We start from the raw sequence: 17,147 nt of genomic DNA, 5'->3' as shown, positions 1-17,147 counted from the left end.
GTAAGGTATATTCCTAAGTATTTTATTTTATTTTTTTTTGCAGCTGTTATAAAAGGCGTTGAGTTCTTGATTTAATTTTCCACTCAGTCACTGTTGGTGTATAGGAGACCTACTGATTTGTGTACATTAACCTTGTATCCGGAAACTGCTGAATTCTTTTATCAGTTCTAGAAGCTTTCTGGAGGAGTCTTTTGGGGTTTCAAGTTAAACAATCATATGGTCAGCAGACAGTGACAGTTTAAATTTCTCTTTACTGATTTAGATGCCCTTTATTTCTTTCTCTTGTCTGATTGCTCTGGCTAGGACTTCCAGTACTATGTTGAAGAGAAGTGGTGAGAGCAGGCATCCTTATCTTGTTCCAGTTCTAGGAGGGAATGTTTTCAATTTTTCCCCATTCAGTATTATGTTGGTTGTTGTTTTGTCACAGATGGCTTTTATTACATTGAGGTATGCCCCTTGTATGCTGATTTTTCTGAGAGTTTTAATTATAAAGTCGTGCTAGATTTTGTCAAATGCTTTTTCTGCATCTATTGAGATGATAATATGATCTTTGTTTTTAATTCTGTTTATGTGGTGTATCACATTTATTGACCTGTGTATGTTAAACCATCCCTGCATCCCTGGTATAAAACCCACTTGATCATGGTGATTATCTTTTTGATTTGTTGTTCAATTCCGTTAGCTAGTATTTTGTTAAGGATTTTTGCATCTACGTTCATCAAGGATATCGGTCTTTAGTTTTCTTTTTTGGTTATGTCCTTTCTGGTTTTGGTATTAGGGTGATGCTAGCTTCATGGAGTGAATTAGGGAGGGTTCCCTCTTTCTTTATCTTGTGGAATAGTGTCAATAGGATTGGTACCAATTCTTCTTTGAATGTCTGGTAGAAGTTTGCTGTGAATCCATCTGGTCCTGGACTTTTTTTGTTGGTAAGTTTAAAATGACCATTTCAATCTCACTGCTTGTTATTGGTCTGTTCAGGGTATCTAATTATTCCTGATTTATGCTAGGAGGGTTTTATTTTTCCAGGAATTTATCCATCTCTCCTAGGTTTTCAAGTTTATGTGTGTAAATGTGTTCACTGTAGCCTTGAATGATCTTTTGTATTTCAGTGGTGTCAGTTGTAATGTCTCCCATTTCATTTCTTATTGAGGTTATTTGGATTTTATCTCTTCTCTTTTTGGGTAATCTTGCTAATGGTCTATCAATTTTATTTGTCTTTTCAAAGAACCAGCTTTTTATTTAATTTATCTTTTGTATTTTTTTGTTTTAATTTCATTTAGTTCTGTTCTGATCTTGGTTATTTCCTTTCTTCTGCTGGGTTTGTATTTGGTTTTGTTCTTGTTTCTCTAGTTCCTTGAGATGTGACCTTAGAATATCAGTTTGTGCTCTTTCAGTCTTTTTGATGTAGGTGTTTAGGGACGTGAACTTTCCTCTTAGCATCACCTTTGTTGTATCCCAGAGGTTTTGATAGGTTGTGTCACTATTGTTGTTCAGTTCAAAGAATTTTTAATTTCCATCTTGATTTTGTTTTTGACCCAATGATCATTCAGAAACAGTTTAGTTAATTTCCATGTGTTTGCATGGTTTTGAAGGTTCCTTTTAGAGTCGATTTCCAGTTTTATTCCACTGTGATCTGAGAGAGTGCTTGATATAATTTCAGTTTTCTTAAATTTATTGAGGCTCATTTTGTGGCCTATCATATGGTTTATCTTGGAGAAAATTCCATGTGCTATTGAATAGAATGTGTATTCTGCAGTTGTTGGATGGAATGTTCTGTATATATCTGTTAAGTCCATTTGTTCCAAGGTATAGTTTAAATCCATTGTTTCTTTGTTTACATTCTGCTTGATGATCTGTCTAGTGCTGTCAGTGGAGTATTGAAGTCCCCCACTATTATGGTGTTGCTGTCTATCTCATTTCTTAGGTCTATTAGTAATTGTTTTATAAATTTGGGAGCTCTAGTGTTAGGTGCATATATGTTTAGGATTGTGATATTTTCCTGTTGGACAAGGCCTTTTACCATTATATAACATCCCTCTTTGTCTCTTTTAACTGCTGTTGCTTTAAAGTTTGTTTTGTCTGATATAAGAATAGCTACCCCTGCTAGCTTTTGGTGTCCATTTGCATGAAATGCCTTTTTCCACCCCTTTACTGTCAGTTTATGTAAGTCCTTATGTCTAGGTCTCTAGCAGGGCCAGGGAAGTGTTCCTCGATTATTCCTTCAAATGTGTTTTCCAAACTATAACATTTCTCTTCTTCCCCAGGAACACTGATTATTCTTAGGTTTTGTCGTTTAACATAGTCCCAGACTTCTTGGAGGCTTTGTTCATATTTTCTTATTCTTTTTTCTTTGTCTTTGTTGTATTGGGTTAATTCAAAGACCTTGTCTTTGAGCTCTGAGTTTCTTTCTTCCACTTGTTCAGTTCTATTGCTGAGACTTTCCAGAGCATTTTGCATTTCTATAAGTGTGTCCAAAGTTTCCTGAAGTTTTGACTGTTTTTTCTTATACTACCTCTTTCCTTGAATATTTCTCCCTTGAATATTTCTCCTCTTTTTTATACTATCTCTTTCCTTGAATATTTCTCCCTTGACTTCTTATATTATTTTGTGGATTTTGTTGCATTGGGCTTTGCCTTTCTCTGGTGCCTCCCTGATTAGCTTAATAACTAACCTCCTGAATTATTTTTCAGGTAAATCAGGGATTTCTTCTTGGGTTGGATCCATTTCTGGTGAGCTAGTGTGATTTTTTGGGGGTGTTAAAGAGCCTTGTTTTGTCATATTACCAGAGTTGGTTTTCTGGTTTCTTCTCATTTAGATAGGCTCTGTCAGAGGGAAGACCTAGGGCTCAAGGCTGTTGTTAAGATTCTTTTGTCCAATGGGGTGTTTCCTTGATGTAGCACTATCCCACTTTTCCTAGGGATGTGGCTTCCTGAGAGCTAAGCTGTAGCAATTCTTTCTCTTCTAGGTCTAGCCATCCAGCAAGTCTACCAGGCTCTGGGCTGGTACCTGGGGTTGTTTGCACAAGTCCTGTGATGTGAACCGTCTGCTGGTCTCTCAGCCGTGGATACCAGCACCTGTTCCATTGGAGGTGGCAGGGGGATGAAATGGACTCTGTGAGGGTTCTTAGTGTTGGTGGTTTAATGCTCTATTTTTGTGCTGGTTGGCCTCCTGCCAGGAGGTGGCGCTTTCCAGAGAGCATTAGTATGGAGAGGAGCCGGTGGTGGCCAGAGCCCTAGAACTCCCAAGAGTATATGCCCTTTGTCTTCAGCTACGAGGGTGGGTAGGGAAGGCCTATCAGGTTGGGGCAGGGCTAGGTGTGTCTGAGCCCAGACTCTCCTTGGGTGGGTCCTGCGGCTGCTGTGAGGGATGGGGATGAGATTCCCAGGTCAATGGAGTTGTGTACCTAGGAGGATTATGGCCGCTTTTGCTGAGTCATGCAGGTTGTCAGGAAGTGGGGGAAAGCAGGCAGTCACAGGCCTCACCCAGCTCCCATGCAAACTGAAGAGCTGGTCTTACTCCCATGGTGCCACCCACAACAGCCCAAGTCTGTTTCTAGGCAGTGGGAAAGCAGGGCTGAGAACTTGCCCCAGGCAACCTGCCTCCCAGCTGCAAAAGAAAAGGGCTTTAGTTCTTCCCCTGCCTGTGGAATCTGCATGCCAGATTCGTTCCCTTCCTCTGAGTTCTGGCGGGAGGCTTCTCACCAGTTCAAATTGTTACAGAGTTCAGCTGGAGACTTCCTTCTCCCTGTGACGTTTTCCCTGCACCTCTGGCTGCCCTCCCGAAGGATCCCTGTGGTTCCATGCAGGAATGGCCTCCTCAGAGACCCAGCAAACTCCCAGGGCCTTTCCCACTCCTTCCTCTATCCCTTTGTTTCACTCGGCTCTCTAAATTGACTCAGCATCAGGTAAAGTCGGAATCTTCTCCTGTAAATTAGACCTTTGGTTTCCCCAGTTGGGGGTGGGTGTTCAGGGCAGAGGAACTCCCTTTCCCACTTCAGGAGTTTGGTCCTGTATGAGCAGTCTGCTTCCTTCAAAGGGTCTGTGGGTGCTCTCTGGATTCCTGATTTATTCCTGCAGTTGTTCTGGAGCTAAAATTCATGATGCAAGCCTCTGCATGCTGCTCTGTCCGTCAGAGTAGGAGCTGCAATCTAGTTCTGCCTCCTGTCTGCCATGATGATGCCTTGCAGTTGACTTCTTAATAGTGGTTTAGTACCAGGAAAGAGTGCTACATTCTTCTATGTAGAGAATTGTACCATTTTCGAATAATGACAGAATTGTTTCTTCCTTTACAATTCTAATATCTCTAGTAAATGTTGGAAAAAAATGGTGATAGTGGCCATCCTTATCTTGTTCTCAGTCATAAAGAGAATTCTTTCAACATTCCAGGATAAAGCATATTTGCTATTTTTTGTATATACTCTTAATGGATTAAGGAAGTTCTCTTTCATTACCAGTTTCCCAAGAGAGGTATATATTTAATCTTCAATTTTTATCTTTGTGAGAAATAAATTACCATATTTCTACCTTTTCCATTTTCCCTCCTTTGCCCCCATTGCCTTTTTGTGGATGACATGTTTGTGTTTGCCTTTACATATAACACATTTATACCTTTATTTATTGATTTAATGTCTTTAATTGCTGTTTTAATCCCTAGTTATAAAAGATGACGAATTCAGTGCACTTCAATATCTGTCACCATTAATTACTTCTTTCTTCCTACCTAAATTTTATTTGTTATATTATGGCAATTTGTCTACATTTAGGGAATTTTAACTCCTAAATCCTTTAGCCATAATCCCTACATTTGTTTTAGTTTTACTCCTACAGTTAGAGTTAGGGCTCTCTGCTAGCCTGTCCTTTGTAGTTTTGTCATCATGTTTTGTTTAGCTGAAATGTGTCTTCTAGTAATTTCTTCAAGAGGTGCTCATGGCAGCTTTATTCCCTGAGAGTTTTTTTTCTGTTTATACTTGAACAACAATTTATTGGGTATAAATTCTTAGATCACATGTTCTTTACTAGTAACTATTTTAGGCTTTTGGAATGTTGTAATGTTTTCCAGGGTCTCAGACCAAAATATATTTTTTTCATTAATAGATGAATTAACTGTTTGCTTTGAGGTCCAAGTAATCCTTTCATTATTTTTGAAGTTCAATAACATTAGCAGGATGTGCCACAGTGTTGATGCTTTTGTGTCACTTTTATTTTTCTTGGAACATGGTATGTACTTTCAAATGTAGGTTCAAGCATATCTTTTATTATTGAAAAGTGTTCTTGAATTATTTCAGTAAATATTTCTCCTGTTCTAAAATTTCAGTTTTTAATTTTTTTTGTGGTAGAGACAAAAAAGGACTGTGTTAGGTCTTTAAAAAACTTCTATACCTATTATTTTATTGCAACTCTTTTATACTATTTATTTCCATTTCATTTGCTTATTTTTCTCAATTCTGTCCTCTACATATCCCTTAGTTGGTTTCAGCAATGTCTGTCATCTTTTGGACTGGATTTAATGTGGCCTTCATTTTGGTAATGATTTTGTTTTTCTCTTGCTTCTTGAATGCTGCTGCTCCCGTTGTCCTCCCATGTTTCATCTGAGTTCTTGCGTCTCTGCTCTAAGCCTTCATTTTATAGTGACAGTTGTTTCTTAATACATTTTTGAATTCATGCCAATATATTTGCTCACAATTTTCATCAGTCTTATAGCTACCTATGACCCTATAATATAAGGAGAATCATGGTTCTGTGTTTCAGGACTCTCCTCATATTATAGGGTCTTAGGTATGTATGAATTACTTTGGTCTCAATTTCTCTCGACTTAGTTGATACTGGCAGCTGCATGGTTTCTGATGGGTGTGTCTTCTCCATCCTGTCTCCTGACCAATGGCTATCTACATTTATGGCTTATCCAGTATGGTTTTGTATTCATCCCCATCTTCTTTAATTTTCCTTTGTGCTAAGTAGGGTCTAGTTAAGTTTCTACCACTCTCTCATATAAACCTTTCTGTTATTCCATACAAAGGATTGTTGACTTCACCCTCAGAGAATGCCACTTAATTTTAGAGAACTGCTCCATTCAGCATCTTCTAGCACCCATCTTGAGCTTTACCACATGTGACTGCTTTTCCTTTAATACTAAAGTTTGGGATAATATACACCTCTTAGTTTCATTAAAGATAGAGTTGACATTTATGTCTCTCATACTCCTTAATTACTTTTCTTTTTGAGAGAGAGTCTGGCTCTGTCACTCAAGCTGGAGTGCAGTGGTGTGATCTTGGCTCTTTGCAACCTCTGCCTTCCAGGTTCAAATGATTCTTGTGCCTCACCCTCCTGAGTAGCTGTGATTACAGGTGCGCACCACTGTGCATGGCTAATTTTTGTATTTTTAGTAGAGATGGGGTTTTGCCATGTTGGCCAGGCTGGTCTTGAACTCCTGACCTCAAGTGATCCACCCACCTTGGCCTCCCAAAGTGCTGGGATTATAGGCGTGAGTCACCATGCCTGGCCTCCTTATTGCTTTTCAATTATATTTGAGAGAAGGGAAAACTGCCATCTCTACTTGGCCATTTAAAAACTTTTCTAGGTGCCTCTTTCTTTGTCATTGGGATGGTCTAATCTTGGGACTATATCCTACTCCATCCCACCTTCTAGGCTTATCTTCATTGTTCTGGGTCAGGAAATCATATTTCCAGCCTCTTTCCACCTGGGTTGCTGACACTGACTGCTGGCTGGGGCTATGAAAAATGCCTCTGGGTATTAATCAGTGATGATGGATAAAACCTTGCCCTTTAGAAGAAAATAAAATGTGTCAGTACTTTTAGTCATTCTCAAGAAACCTAATTAGATACTATAATATTCTTAGGAGATTTGAAAGCTCTGTATTTTTATATCTAGCAGTAGAAGAGCTTGCAGCTTTTTCCTGGAGAAATATTCAATCAGTTTTCAACTCCTAGCTCACTTCGTCTAGAGATTCACCACTCCAGTAATTTCCTGCACTCAGTATCACATCCTAGTTGCAAAACTCATAATGGGCTCTCTAGGATTTTCTTATGTGAATGCATATCAATGATTTCCTAAACTGGGATGAACACTATCAAGACCACATTTATATTTCTTCTGTATGTAGCCACATTCTAACTATTTTTTTTTTAATTTTTTTTTAAAATTTATTTATTATTATTATACTTTAAGTTGTAGGGTACATGTGCATAACGTGCAGGTTTGTTACATATGTATACTTGTGCCATGTTGGTGTGCTGCACCCATCAACTCGTCATTTACATCAGGTATAACTCCCAATGCAATCTCTCCCCCCTCCCCCCTCCCCATGATAGGCCCCGGTGTGTGATGTTCCCCTTCCTGAGTCCAAGTGATCTCATTGTTCAGTTCCCACCTATGAGTGAGAACATGCGGTGTTTGGTTTTCTGTTCTTGTGATAGTTTGCTAAGAATGATGGTTTCCAGCTGCATCCATGTCCCTACAAAGGACACAAACTCATCCTTTTTGATGGCTGCATAGTATTCCATGGTGTATATGTGCCACATTTTCTTAATCCAATCTGTCACTGATGGACATTTGGGTTGATTCCAAGTCTTTGCTACTGTGAATAGTGCTGCAATAAACATACGTGTGCATGTGTCTTTATAGCAGCATAATTTATAATCCTTTGGGTATATACCCAGTAATGGGATGGCTGGGTCATATGGTACATCTAGTTCTAGATCTTTGAGGAATCGCCATACTGTTTTCCATAATGGTTGAACTAGTTTACAATCCCACCAACAGTGTAAAAGTGTTCCTATTTCTCCACATCCTCTCCAGCACCTGTTGTTTCCTGACTTTTTAATGATTGCCATTCTAACTGGTGTGAGATGGTATCTCATTGTGGTTTTGATTTGCATTTCTCTGATGGCCAGTGATGATGAGCATTTTTTCATGTGTCTGTTGGCTGTATGAATGTCTTCTTTTGAGAAATGTCTGTTCATATCCTTTGCCCACTTTTTGATGGGGTTGTTTGTTTTTTTCTTGTAAATTTGTTGGAGTTCTTTGTAGGTTCTGGATATTAGCCCTTTGTCAGATGAGTAGATTGCAAAAATTTTCTCCCATTCTGTAGGTTGCCTGTTCACTCTGATGGTAGTTTCTTTTGCTGTGCAGAAGCTCTTTAATTTAATGAGATCCCATTTGACAATTTTGGCTTTTGCTGCCGTTGCTTTTGGTGTTTTAGACATGAAGTCTTTGCCCATGCCTATGTCCTGAATGGTACTACCTAGATTTTCCTCTAGGATTTTTATGGTATTAGGTCTAACATTTAAGTCTCTAATCCATCTTGAATTAATTTTCATATGAGGAGTAAGGAAAGGATCCAGTTTCAGCTTTCTACTTATGGCTAGCCAATTTTCCCAGCACCATTTATTAAATAGGGAATCCTTTCCCCATTTCTTGTTTCTCTCAGGTTTGTCAAAGATCAGATGGCTGTAGATGTGTGGTATTATTTCTGAGGACTCTGTTCTGTTCCATTGGTCTATATCTCTGTTTTGGTACCAGTACCATGCTGTTTTGGTTACTGTAGCCTTGTAGTATAGTTTGAAGTCAGGTAGCGTGATGCCTCCAGCTTTGTTCTTTTGACTTAGGATTGTCTTGGAGATGCGGGCTCTTTTTTGGTTCCATATGAACTTTAAAGCAGTTTTTTCCAATTCTGTGAAGAAACTCATTGGTAGCTTGATGGGGATGGCATTGAATCTATAAATTACCTTGGGCAGTATGGCCATTTTCACGATATTGATTCTTCCTATCCATGAGCATGGTATGTTCTTCCATTTGTTTGTGTCCTCTTTTATTTCACTGAGCAGTGGTTTGTAGTTCTCCTTGAAGAGGTCCTTTACATCCCTTGTAAGTTGGATTCCTAGGTATTTTATTCTCTTTGAAGCAATTGTGAATGGAAGTTCATTCCTGATTTGGCTCTCTGTTTGTCTGTTACTGGTGTATAAGAATGCTTGTGATTTTTGCACATTAATTTTGTATCCTGAGACTTTGCTGAAGTTGCTTATCAGCTTAAGGAGATTTTGGGCTGAGACAATGGGGTTTTCTAAATATACAATCATGTCATCTGCAAAGAGGGACAATTTGACTTCTTCTTTTCCTAACTGAATACCCTTGATTTCTTTCTCTTGCCTAATTGCCCTAGCCAGAACTTCCAACACTATGTTGAATAGGAGTGGTGAGAGAGGGCATCCCTGTCTTGTGCCAGTTTTCAAAGGGAATGTTTCCAGTTTTTGCCCATTCAGTATGATATTGGCTGTGGGTTTGTCATAAATAGCTCTTATTATTTTGAGGTACGTTCCATCAATACCGAATTTATTGAGCGTTTTTAGCATGAAGGGCTGTTGAATTTTGTCAAAAGCCTTTTCTGCATCTATTGAGATAATCATGTGGTTCTTGTCTTTGGTTCTGTTTATATGCTGGATTATGTTTATTGATTTGCGAATGTTGAACCAGCCTTGCATCCCAGGGATGAAGCCCACTTGATCATGGTGGATAAGCTTTTTGATGTGTTGCTGAATCCGGTTTGCCAGTATTTTATTGAGGATTTTTGCATCGATGTTCATCAGGGATATTGGTCTAAAATTCTCTTTTTTTGTTGTGTCTCTGCCAGGCTTTGGTATCAGGATGATGTTGGCCTCATAAAATGAGTTAGGGAGGATTCCCTCTTTTTCTATTGATTGGAATAGTTTCAGAAGGAATGGTACCAACTCCTCCTTGTACCTCTGGTAGAATTCAGCTGTGAATCCATCTGGTCCTGGACTTTTTTTGGTTGGTAGGCTATTAATTATTGCCTCAATTTCAGAGCCTGCTATTGGTCTATTCAGGGATTCAACTTCTTCCTGGTTTAGTCTTGGAAGAGTGTAAGTGTCCGGGAAATTATCCATTTCTTCTAGATTTTCCAGTTTATTTGCGTAGAGGTGTTTATAGTATTCTCTGATGGTAGTTTGTATTTCTGTGGGGTCGGTGGTGATATCTCCTTTATCATTTTTAATTGCGTCGATTTGATTCTTCTCTCTTTTCTTCTTTATTAGTCTTGCTAGTGGTCTGTCAATTTTGTTGATCTTTTCAAAAAACCAACTCCTGGATTCATTGATTTTTTGGAGGGTTTTTTGTCTCTATCTCCTTCAGTTCTGCTCTGATCTTAGTTATTTCTTGCCTTCTGCTAGCTTTCGAATGTGTTTGCTCTTGCTTCTCTAGTTCTTTTAATTGCGATGTTAGAGTGTCAATTTTAGATCTTTCCTGCTTTCTCTTGTGGGCATTTAGTGCTATAAATTTCCCTCTACACACTGCTTTAAATGTGTCCCAGAGATTCTGGTATGTTGTATCTTTGTTCTCATTGGTTTCAAAGAACATCTTTATTTCTGCCTTCATTTCGTTATGTGCCCAGTAGTCATTCAGGAGCAGGTTGTTCAGTTTCCATGTAGTTGAGCGGTTTTGATTGAGTTTCTTAGTCCTGAGTTCTAGTTTGATTGCACTGTGGTCGGAGAGACAGTTTGTTATAATTTCTGTTCTTGTACATTTGCTGAGGAGTGCTTTACTTCCACTTACGTGGTCGATTTTGGAGTAAGTACGATGTGGTGCAGAGAAGAATGTGTATTCTGTTGATTTGGGGTGGAGAGTTCTATAGATGTCTATTAGGTCTGCTTGCTGCAGAGATGAGTTCAATTCCTGGATATCCTTGTTAACTTTCTGTCTCGTTGATCTGTCTAATGTTGACAGTGGAGTGTTGAAGTCTCCCATTATTAATGTTTGGGAGTCTAAGTCTCTTTGTAAGTCTCTAAGGACTTGCTTTATGAATCTGGGTGCTCCTGTATTGGGTGCATATATATTTAGGATAGTTAGCTCTTCCTGTTGAATTGATCCCTTTACCATTATGTAATGGCCTTCTTTGTCTCTTTTGATCTTTGATGGTTTAAAGTCTGTTTTATCAGAGACTAGTATTGCAACCCCCGCTTTTTTTTTGTTCTCCATTTGCTTGGTAAATCTTCCTCCATCCCTTTATTTTGAGCCTATGTATGTCTCTGTGTGTGAGATGGGTCTCCTGAATACAGCAGACTGATGGGTCTTGACTCTTTATCCAGTTTGCCAGTCTGTGTCTTTTAATTGGAGCATTTAGTCCATTTACATTTAAGGTTAAGATTGTTATGTGTGAACTTGATCCTGCCATTATGATATTATCTGGTTATTTTGCTCGTTAGTTGATGCAGTTTCTTCCTAGCCTCGATGGTCTTTACATTTTGGCATGTTTTTGCAATGGCTGGTACCAGTTGTTCCTTTCCATGTTTAGTGCTTCCTTCAGGGTCTCTTGTAAGGCAGGCCTAGTGGTGACAAAATCTCTAAGCATTTGCTTATCTGTAAAGGATTTTATTTCTCCTTCACTTATGAAACTTAGTTTGGCTGGATATGAAATTCTGGGTTTAAAATTCTTTTCTCTAAGAATGTTGAATATTGGCCCCCACTCTCTTCTGGCTTGGAGAGTTTCTGCCGAGAGATCTGCTGTTAGTCTGATGGGCTTCCCTTTGTGGGTAACCCGACCTTTCTCTCTGGCTGCCCTTAAGATTTTTTCCTTCATTTCAACTTTGGTGAATCTGGCAATTATGTGTCTTGGAGTTGCTCTTCTCGAGGAGTATCTTTGTGGCATTCTCTGTATTTCCTGGATTTGAATGTTGGCCTGCCCTACTAGGTTGGAGAAGTTCTCCTGGATGATATCCTGAAGAGTGTTTTCCAGCTTGGTTCCATTTTCCCCCTCACTTTCAGGCACCCCAATCAGACGTAGATTTGGTCTTTTTACATAATCCCATACTTCTTGCAGGCTTTGTTCATTTCTTTTTCTTCTTTTTTCTTTTGGTTTCTCTTCTCGCTTCATTTCATTCATTTGATCCTCAATCGCAGATACTCTTTCTTCCAGTTGATCGAGTCGGTTACTGAAGCTTGTGCATTTGTCACGTATTTCTCGTGTCATGGTTTTCATCTCTTTCATTTTGTTTATGACCTTCTCTGCATTAATTACTCTAGCCATCAATTCTTCCACTTTTTTTTCAAGATTTTTAGTTTCTTTGCACTGGGTACGTAATTCCTCCTTTAGCTCTGAGAAATTTGATGGACTGAAGCCTTCTTCTCTCATCTCGTCAAAGTCATTCTCCGTCCAGCTTTGATCCGTTGCTGGCGATGAGCTGCGCTCCTTTGCCGGGGGAGATGTGCTCTTATTTTTTGAATTTCCAGCTTTTCTGCCCTGCTTTTTCCCCATCTTTGTGGTTTTATCTGCCTCTGGTCTTTGATGATGGTGATGTACTGATGGGGTTTTGGTGTAGGTGTCCTTCCTGTTTGATAGTTTTCCTTCTAACAGTCAGGACCCTCAGCTGTAGGTCTGTTGGAGATTGCTTGAGGTCCACTCCAGACCCTGTTTGCCTGGGTATCAGCAGCAGAGGCTGCAGAAGATAGAATATTTCTGAACAGCGAGTGTACCTGTCTGATTCTTGCTTTGGAAGCTTCCTCTCAGGGGTGTACTCCACCCTGTGAGGTGTGGGGTGTCAGACTGCCCCTAGTGGGGGATGTCTCCCAGTTAGGCTACTCAGGGGTCAGGGACCCACTTGAGCAGGGAGTCTGTCCCTTCTCAGATCTCAACCTCCGTGTTGGGAGATCCACTGCTCTCTTCAAAGCTGTCAGACAGAGTCGTTTGCATCTGCAGAGGTTTGGGCTGTGTTTGTTATTGTTTACTGTGCCCTGTCCCCAGAGGTGGAGTCTACAGAGACAGGCAGGTTTCCTTGAGCTGCTGTGAGCTCCACCCAGTTGGAGCTTCCCAGCAGCTTTGTTTACCTACTTAAGCCTCAGCAATGGCGGGCGCCCCTCCCCCAGCCTCGCTGCTGCCTTGCCGGTAGATCACAGACTGCTGTGCTAGCAATGAGGGAGGCTCCGTGGGTGTGGGACCCTCCCGGCCAGGTGTGGGATATGATCTCCTGGTGTGCCTGTTTGCTTAAAGCGCAGTATTGGGGTGGGAGTTACCCGATTTTCCAGGTGTTGTGTGTCTCAGTTCCCCTGGCTAGGAAAAGGGATTCCCTTCCCCCTTGCGCTTCCCAGGTGAGGCAATGCCTCGCCCTGCTTCAGCTCTCGCTGGTCGGGCTGCAGCAGCTGACCAGCACCAATCGTCCGGCACTCCCCAGTGAGATGAACCCAGTACCTCAGTTGAAAATGCAGAAATCACCGGTCTTCTGTGTCGCTCGCGCTGGGAGTTGGAGACTGGAGCTGTTCCTATTCGGCCATCTTTTTAAAATTTTTTTAAACGAAGTGTTGCTCAGCTGTAACTGTCAGCTCAGTGCTGTGGGCAGGACACTGACCATGCTGACAAGGCCTGTTTATATCCACACATACCTCAAAGACTGACCTTTCCTTTCTGTGCATTTGTTGTGTCATGTTTGAGAGGAGAACGAGAGGGAAAAGAACACAGGATATGTCTCTCATGCTGATGAGTGGTGTAATGTAGTGCTGATGAGCATAGGCTTTGGGTCAGATTGCCTGGATTCAAGCCCTGACATTGGCACCTACTAAAGGTGTGATTTTGAGCAACTTCTTAATTGCTGCATGCTTTGGTTTCTTCTGTAAAAAGAGGATGAAGATGACAATAATAGACCTCATAAGGTTTTTTCAAGGAGTAAAGCAGATAATATATATAAAGTGTCTGGCAAATAGTAGTTACTATATACATATTGTTAATGTTATGTTGGTTTGAATCCCATCTTCTTAATGAAATGCTAATGAGGAGAGTCCAGTTTTAATACAGAGACTCAAGAGGAGGATGAATGTGTGAGAGAAGTTTGCAGGTGCCATCACGCAGCTGTAAGCTAGGGCATCTCACTCGGCTGGCCCGTTGCACACAGGGGCCGCAGTTAGAATTCGTCTCTCTCTGCCAGCCTGCCTCTGAAGGCTCAGGAAACCACTACATCAATTAAAAATGTGGCTGCTTCTGCAGCTGCTCCTGTGATTGCTATAGCTCTTGCCATTTACAAAGCACTTTCATACATTTTTCTCTTTGCCTTTTTATTTCTTTACTTGTTTATTTTTAATTTTTGTGGGTACATAGTACATGTGTATATTTATGGCATACATGAGATGTTTTGATCCAGCAATGCAATGTGAAATAAGCACATCATGGAGAATGGGGTATTCATCTCCTCAAGAATTTATCCTTGGAGTTATAATCCAGTTATACTCTTAGTTATTTGAAATGTATAATTAAGTTATTATTGACTATAGTCACTCTATTGTGTTATTGAATTGTAGGTTTTATTCATTCTATCTTTTTTGTACTCATTAACCCTTCCCACCTCCTCTCTATCCCCCCACTACCCTTCCCCACCTTTGGTAACCATCCTTCTACTCTCTATGTCCGTGAGTTCAATTGTTTGATTTTTAGATCCCATAAATAAGTGAGAACATGTGAAGCTTGTCTTCTGTGCCTGGCTTATTTCACTTAACATAATGAGTGAGTGATGTAGTTGCATTGCACAGAGAGTCCGGTGATTTGGTTCACAGGTAGCCTAGGAAACTACACTTGTTAGGGACTAGGGATGAAGAAAAGAGACAATGTCATTGTTCCCATGGAGTTCACAGACTAGTGTGAGAAATGAACAAGTAAATAATTCAACTCCACGCAATGTGATGAGACGGTTACATTCATCTGGAGAACATGCCTGGTCTCAATCCTGTCTCTTGTATGTTGTCGCTTGTACGTAGTTGGATACGAATTCACATATTTGTCTTTCATACAATCTCTAGGAGATTTGTCTAATTCTGTGCTTATGAAGGTCCTGTATTAGACTAGTGCAGATTTAAATTATATAAAATCCCTATAAACTTAACACAGGCCTGTATGTGCTACATGTGAAAGTTTGCACCTTTATATATGTCCTTTCTTTTTCTTTACCTACCGTGAACAGTATGAAGTATTTCCTCACAGTCATCTCATGTGATAAATACGTGACCATATGTTTGATCAGTGACTTATGACTTATTGAGTGCTTTTGCTTACTTGTATTACTTGATTCTCATAATACTTTGGAGAGGTAGGTAGAAGAATTATTACCCGTTTTACAGAGATGAGACCAAAGTTTAGGGAAGTTTTGGCTTGAATATTATCACCCTGGTCAGTGGCAGAATGGGAAGTAACCCTCATCCTCTGACTCCCAGTCCATGGTACTGCACAAACAAATAAATCAGCACACTTAGGGCAACGCTGAAGAGACTGGGAAATGCCTAATCTGGACAGGGCTTCTGCAACATAAACAGGGGAATCCAGTCATCTCCTCTTAGCAGTATTGATCAATGACCTGTTCTGCCTAGTCCTGGAAGCTGTGTTTTGAATATTAATGATGACGAGCAAACAAATTACAGGGCAGAGAGCAGCGAATACACCCGGCCCGTTAGGCATGAGTAAATTGACCACTTCTAAAAACTGTTTATAGGCCTCAGAGGGAAACGTACACATGGATAAAAGGAGACCAGAATCAGCAGCTTAAAACCTTAGAAATCCATCAGGAAAACTTACCTCAACAGAGACTGTAGCTTCTGTCAGAAAGAGATTAAATCTTAGTGTTTGCTTCTATCATTTTCTTAGCAGTTGTGAATTCTCTTTCATAAAATAATAATTATTATTTGTGTGTATTTTCCAGAAAGGAAGAAATTCTTTCCTTGCTCTGTATGATCATTTTTTATCTGGACATCTTGGACATTCATGAAGCACTAGAGATAGTTAAAGCAAGGTTCAGTGAATCGATTAGCAACACACAGTTCCCTAATGGATAGATTAGTTTGGGTAGTTAAATATATTGTCCCAGAGTAAATGTCCATATAGCAGCAAGAGCCCTATTTGAATATTCACATTACTGGCTGGGCCATTGGAAATCAAGAGTGCATGATTCACTGGCTTTGAGGGTGGCTTCATAGTGTATAAAGTAGCTTTGTGAAAATCAATAGAGTGACTACAATTACCAAGTGCATTACTTCAAAGATATTAAGAGCCATAAATCAAACATGTCAGCTGAGGAATAATGATGATGTTATGTACAAACAAGAACCTGTGATATCAGCTCAGGAAGTGTCCAGAATCCTATTCTACGACTCCTGAAGAACTGAAAATAAGTGGTTGCTCTTTGTTTTTAGAATCATCCTTAAATCAGTTTGTCACAAGTCTTACAAAGCAAAACATACAATTTTGTAATCACTGACAGACAGTTGGAAGGGAGAAGAAATCCAGTCATGCTGAAAGATTTGGCTGGAATTGTCTCCACTCAACTAGCAGAGATTGGCTTGGCCAGGACTGCATTTGTCAATGCTCTGCACTCCCGTGCAGCACAATAGAGCTGAGGATGTTCCAGAACTGCTAAACACCAAAGTGCCCAGCATGCTAATTAATTTGAACTTTAGAACATTAGAGTTGGGGAATCTGCAGAAAACATCTCCTGGACTGGCTCACATGATGCTGACAACTCTTTTACAAGCCCAAGTGATTCCCGCATGTTTAGGCACATGAATCCTTCTCTCCCAAAGTAGCCCATTCCATTCTGAGGCCAGTTTTGACTGGTAGATCAGTTCCATTTGAGCCACATGGCATCGTCTCAAGGACTGGAAGATTGCCTTCCTATAGGCAGCACCCAAATCTTCTCCAAGGCAAACGTGGTTAGTTTCTCCAGCTATTCCTTATCTTTCATTTTATTCCAGCCCCTTGCTTTTCTGTTTAGGCTTCACCAGACATGCTGCAGTATCCATTCCCTTCCTGAATGGTGGTGCACACACATGGAATATCGTGGCCAGCCTGACCAGTGCATGGAATGGGGGACCAACACCTTCCTCATTCCTGATATTTCATTTTCTATGAATAATGAACACCTCTAGCTCCTAAACACTACAGATGATTTGTATTGATGAAATATACTAATTTATTCATGCACTATTTACTGAGCACTCACTATATGTCAGGTGCTGTGCTAGGTGCTGGGGATATATACATCTGCCCACAGGGATCCTATAGTGTCACAGGAAAGAGTACTATACATATGAAGAAATAGAAAATAGCATGAAAAAGGCCATGGCAGAGAAAAGTGCAGGGTGCTGTAGTCC

The 17,147-nt window shown here is 40.2% G+C and overlaps 1 long non-coding RNA gene across 1 annotated transcript in view; it reads left to right on the top strand.

The window, feature by feature from the left end:
• Positions 1-3,699: 3,699 nt before the first annotated feature.
• The window catches only part of LOC135970595 (uncharacterized), a 139,467-nt gene continuing 126,019 nt past the window's right edge, over positions 3,700-17,147 (top strand). Inside the window, exon 1 of the long non-coding RNA XR_010586358.2 lies at positions 3,700-3,904. This is a non-coding gene — a long non-coding RNA (uncharacterized lncRNA). The remainder of the gene's footprint in view (positions 3,905-17,147) is intronic.

The sequence above is a fragment of the Macaca fascicularis genome, chromosome 4 (assembly GCF_037993035.2).
Source record: "Macaca fascicularis isolate 582-1 chromosome 4, T2T-MFA8v1.1".
Taxonomy (NCBI): Eukaryota; Metazoa; Chordata; class Mammalia; order Primates; family Cercopithecidae; genus Macaca; species Macaca fascicularis.
This window is presented reverse-complemented; position numbering and strand designations above follow the sequence as displayed.